Here is a 6,104-nt window from a genome sequence, read left to right on the forward strand (position 1 = left end):
GCTTTGGTATCAGTGTTATGTCGGTCTCTTGAGCTAGTTACGAAATATTGAAGACGCAACTTCAGCAGTGCCAATCTTTACAGAAAATACGTGGAGGATCCCTGTCTGTGGATAGATACGAACACAGCAACACTGAACATTTTGAGTTCAAACTCTGAGATTATGCTAGGATTTTTAGTGATAATTTTGCTTATGCAAACAAACGATGTGTTTGAATATGGATCTGATCGCCCACAGGATTGGCACTGAGGTTTCATCTCGGTTTCTAGCCATATATTCTGTTCACACGCATTATTTTGTCACGATTAAACGAAAAGAGGGGCTGGCCACCACGAAGAAAAACAACGATTGATCTCTTCAAATTCATATACAAGCTGCACTACATTCTAAATTTTCTACTAGCATGTGATTGAACCGATGGAGTGCTAAGTTTGAAGAGCACAGAGCACCCGTTAATGGCCATTCCTTGCAGGACTGGATTTCTTGCTCCGTTTTCCAACTCCTATTCTTATTGCTGTACTGCATCACCAAAATGGATGAATACGAAAAACGCAAAGCTGTTGCCTTATAAGTATGGGGGTTGGTCCATTTCCAGACACAGGCAATCTCCAATGCGACTTCTGGCACAACATGAAGATTATGCAAATTACAGGCTTTCCATGGGAGACAGGAGCTTTTTGCGTACATTTGTTTTAAGGAAACTAGAAAGGGAACAGTGAAGAATAAAGAGCTCAAAAGTGATCCATTCCAAAGATTGATTCCTTTTCTGGGAGTCAGCATTGTTCTTTCTGGGTTATTGTTTTCTGATACAGCAAAGGCAACCACTCTGTCGGATATGCATAATTTGGTGGGAGGCATCCATGGACCGATGCTTGCAGAATTGGATGCCGACTATGTTGATGTGGAGCTCCAGGTGGCAATCGATTTCATAAAAAGCATGCGTGACAAGAAATCAAGAATGTGCAAGATCATTGTTTCGAATCATAATTTTGAAAGTTCTCCATCAGTTGAGGAACTTCGTCACCTTGTTGAAAGATTGCAATCTACAGGAGCTGACATTGTAAAATTTACGACAACTGCCACTAATATTACTGACGTTGCTCGGGTTTTTCAAGTGTTTCCGCACTCTCAAGTTCCCATCATTGCATCTGTGATCTCTTCCAGAGGGCTAATTAGCTCGATTCTTTGCCCAAAGTTTGGTGGATATCTTACGGTTGGCTCCTTGGGACCAGGGAAGGGATCAGCTTCGGGTCAACCAGCATTGACGGATCTAATAAACATATACAGGATAAAGAACTTGGATAAAGATACCAAGGTTTTTGGAATCATAGGAAATCCAGTAGGTCACAGCAAAGGACCAATTCTGCACAATCGGGCATTCAGAGAGATAGGACTTGATGCAGTCTATGTACCTTTTCTTGTTGAGGATCTTGCAGAGTTTCTAAGGGTTTATTCCTCCCCTGATTTTTCTGGTTTCAGTGTTACAATACCTCACAAGGAGGCTGCTGTTCAATGTTGCGACGAAGTGGAACCAATTGCTCAGTCTATTGGAGCAGTAAATACAATAGTGAGGAGGCCAAGTGATGGAAAACTTATTGGGTATAACAGAGACTATACAGGTGCCATTTCTGCAATTGAGGATGGTGATTCTAATACGCAGCAATTTGTGAAGCCATTGAAGAAATTGGTGTTATTATTATGCATATCGAAATTCAAAATCGCCAAAGGGAAGATCAACCGTTTGCATATGAATTACAGATACATGAACGTGGCAGTGGTTGCAATGTTTAAGGCAGAAAATCTAGACCGAGACCATTAATAGCATTGCAGTGATATGGTAGCGCTCATCATCCGGATTCTCTTGAGGAAGAAGACGCTGAAGAGGCATTCAACATCATGATTTGGCTAAATAAATACTTAACTCAAAACAGAATTTTCCCATTTATTTTTAGATCGTATTTTTAATACGTGAATTGTTTTTGCCCCCAAGCTCAACTGTAAAGACATCTGTCACAGCAGAAGACGGGTCAATGCGCCTACTTCTATCCTCAGTCCCGATTCAAAAGGGCCAGCGCTCCATATGTCAAGCCATCAGAGGATTTTTTCTATTATTTGAAATGGCAGTTCAAACAGCGCGCTGAATTGGGGAGACCGATTCATTTTTTCCTTTACAGATTTCTTTTAATGTATAAAAAACAAAATCATTTGTAAGGTAGAGGGGAAGAGTGGAGAGTTTTTCTGAGCGCTGGGAGCTGCTGGAGAAGCAGAGAGCTTTTTATTGTACAGTTTTATGACAGAGAATTTAATGGAATTTCACAGCTCTGTTTGCTGAGATTCATGTGGTATGTTGATTTAGCATAAGTTTTCCCTTGTTTCATATGTAATCAGTTATGTTCCATTTCATTTCATGACCATTTCAAGCTGAACAAATGAAGTGATTAGGTAGGAATTCATAGTATTATATGCTCCTCCTATAAGTTTGTTCGCATTCAATGTTTTCTACTGTTTAAGGAGGATTCAGAGTTATTGTCTGCCCTCCTTAGCTCCTCACCAGTCTTGCCATCCCATTTGAAACCAGATTTGGTGTTAAATTGCATGCCTACCTTGCCTCAGTTGATAACCTGTGTAGTCATTATATTCTTCTGTTTGAAGCTGTGATTTTGCCCATGTAGCCCAGAAAAGCCCCGTCATTCCATTAAAAAACCCCAAAAATCATTAAATTCAACCCCCCTTATCAATTTACTAGCCTAAAATCCTTATTCTTAATTGGTCAGCCTAATCATATTGAAAGATCTATCGAATCTGACCCGAGAGAGCCTTCTCATACCTCGTAGGGCTAGCTACGAGGTGAAATGGTTTGATGTAGCCTTGAAGGTTTACCTTCCTCAGCCTAGGGTGAAATCTCAAGCGCTAACAAGTTGCTTGATTGTTTACATTTGATTGAGTAGTTTCTACCCTCTCTAGTGTAGCCATTTCATTAAATCGAAAGGGTCTTGTCTCATTTAGTTGCATTTAAGGTTTTTCGAGTCGCATCGCTAAGACCTGAAAACTGAAACATAACTCAACATAAACTTTAAAATGAATTCAATTAACCTAAGGTGCATTTGACATTAACAATCATATCTACAAGGTCTAGGCTAGAGACGTATTTCGGCGTCTTTAAACCTAGCAGCTGTCGTTAGCTTCGGCATTAGACAGTGCTAGTATGGATTTTTTTCTCCCCATACCATCGAGTATATAAAGAGAGACCCCTCTAGGCTGCAATCCTTTATCCTTAGGAAGCCGAGCCGACCGCCTTATGAATGTGATACACCGAACATAGCATTCGGGGAGATTGCCTGCTCGTACTTCTCGATTCGCCGGGAGGTGTTCTACAGTTCACGGTTGCTTGGTAATCATGTTTACCTAGATCATCCAGAGTAGTCATTTGATATTTTTGACTCATTAAACTTAAAAGATCATTCGAGCACTTGTCCTTTCGAGCTCATTTCCAATCAAAAGCAATAGAGTCATCTTTGTTTCTTTCTCGACTCTTAAAAAATGAAAGAGCACCAGTCTTTTATGCATCTTAATAATTGATTGCCCACAATCCGAAAACACCCTGTTAGTCTTTTGAGACCAAATTGTGAGTTTCCCTTAAAGAACATTTTAAAGCCTTGAAGTTAACTTTTATGTCGACTAAGACAAGGTCATCATGGCTGAACCATCTGGTTCACCTAGTTCCTCTTCCTCTCCTCCATCTGAAAGATTGTTTGAGGAGCCATTTCTTGAGTTACCAGAGTCACTCGAGGACCAAGGTGTTGAACTCATAATTGTTCTGAGTATTCAACCTTTGTCATCTCGTCCTCCGCCTACTTTCAGTACTGGGTCATCTACTAATCTTGGCTTGGAATCTCTGGACAATCCCGTTCAAACTCCTAAGGACTCACCGACCACTGATGGTCAGCTTGGACTGGTTTTCTATCCTCCAAATCCTCTGTTTGACACTATTGTGATGTCACTGTAGCGTCCTTACAGTCCGTACGACCAGCTGGGTGATCCTTTGGAACTATCCCCTCATACTTCTTCGGCTATTTGTCATCATTTGTTTTCAGACATGGAACCCGAAGGCAATGCTCCAGTCACCTCTCCGAAAGAGTTCAAAGTTTCTACTCCACACACTGTTGAGGGGGAAGAGTTGCCTTTTCCTCCTGAGGGTTTTCCCTATTCAGTGGATATTCCCGCCATTTTTCCACCCAACTATGTGTCTTTGGCACAGTTGGTTTCAGGTACACCTACTGCCTCATTAGTTTACCATAACCCTATTTGGGCGTCAAGCGCCATGCCTACGTCAGGTCTGTTCATTGTGAACACAACCTCCCAACAGGCCATTACCTCAGTCTCGGTGCAACCCACCATTCCGAATACCCTTGTATCATCAATCCCAGTTACTTGTCAAGCACTGCCGGCAATTTCGAAGAATTTCTCTATCAGTTCCTCCATCCCTCTAGTCAGTGGTCAGGCTGTGCCACCACCTGGGGAAAAAACTTGAATGTTTCTATGGTGTCAGGTGCCACCAATGTATGAACCAACCAGATTATTATTGAGATTACTCCCTTTACCTAGCCGCGGCCCCTAGCACCATTGCTATGGCCTTGGTTCAAAACGATGATGAAGGCAACAAACATGTGATCTATTACCTTAGTTGGAATCTCCTCGACACTGAAACGCATTATGCACATGTCGAGAAGTTGGCTTTGACTGCCATCCAGGCTATTCAACGCTTTTGGCACTATATCCTTCTATGTACAACTATGGTGATTTCTAAATGCAACCCCATGACCTATATCCTGACTCGTCAGTGGTTGGGGGGCAAATATTCTAAATGGATCGTGATCCTGTAAGAATTCGATTTGGTATTTACTACTACCAAATCTAAGAAGTCACTCGTTTTCGCTGAATTGATTTGTTCCCTTCCCTCTAAATCTCTTCCTGCTGGTGCAGATGAACAACTTCTAGATGAAAGTCTTTCCTTATTAGCACCCTTGATCCCTGGTACGGTGATATCATCGTGTATCTCCAGACATCCACGTTCCAGTCCACATTAACTAAAGATGATCGTCGAAGGATTCAACATCACACCCAACCCTACGGTCTTATTGGTAATAATTTATACCGTGTTGGTGTCGATTCAGTTCTTCACCGATGCCTTACAATCGAGGAAGCTAAAAGAGTTCTCAATGATTGCCACTCCAGGGCATGTGGTGGTCATATGTCTAGTTATGCTACTGCTCAAAAAATCCTTCACGCTGGTTATTTCTGGTCATCTATCTTCAAGGATTGCATTCTTGTTGTTCGCAAGTGCCATGAATGCCAAATTTACCAATGCAAGATGCACGCCCCACCCGCTCACCTACACCCCGTCATTACCATTGGCCCTTTTGCCAAATGGGGCATCGATTATATGACATGTAACCCTCATTCAGCCGGGGGGCATGGCTATATTATCGTCGCTATGGATTATTTCACCAAATGGGTTGAAGTGATGCCTACATACTCTGCAGATGGTAAGACGACAGCTCAATTCCTTTTTAACCATGTTATTTCCAGGTTCGGCGTACCTCAAGCCATTTTCATAGATCATGGCTCCCATTTCAGAGACTACATGATGGCTGAGCTGATATCTGCATTGGGCTTGCACCATGATGGCTCGACCCCATATTACCCTCAGGCCAACGACCAAGTTGAAGCCGTGAACAAAGTATTGGTCATAATGCTTCAGCGTACTATTGGGATGGACAAGTCAAATTGGCATATGATGCTCTTTTTAGCTCTTTGGGCCTAACAAACCTCAACCAAAGACGCAACTAGTTTCACACCATTCCAGCTGGTCTATGGTTTGGGAGCAACATTGCCGATCGAATGCGAGATTCCTTCACTCAAGTTAGTTGTGGAAATCCTCAAAGAAACATCACCTCAAGAGGAATGCCTCTTATATTTGGAACGACTGGATGAGACTCGCCTTCTCTCCGCCTTGGTCATAGAAGCACAAAAGAAATGGGTCAAATCCCATTTCGATCAATCGGTCTCCCCTCGCGTGTTCTCTGTAGAAAATCTGTGTAGGT

At 42.2% G+C, this 6,104-nt stretch overlaps 1 pseudogene; it reads left to right on the plus strand.

Moving 5' to 3' along the window:
- The first annotated feature begins 268 nt into the window (after positions 1-268).
- On the plus strand, positions 269-1,819 carry LOC149163138 (bifunctional 3-dehydroquinate dehydratase/shikimate dehydrogenase, chloroplastic pseudogene; annotated as a pseudogene).
- Positions 1,820-6,104: the final 4,285 nt, after the last annotated feature.

Source organism: Pinus tabuliformis, chromosome 5_2, assembly GCF_031772625.1.
Source record: "Pinus tabuliformis cultivar Carrire ecotype Pingquan chromosome 5_2, CPIR1, whole genome shotgun sequence".
NCBI lineage: Eukaryota > Viridiplantae > Streptophyta > Pinopsida > Pinales > Pinaceae > Pinus > Pinus tabuliformis.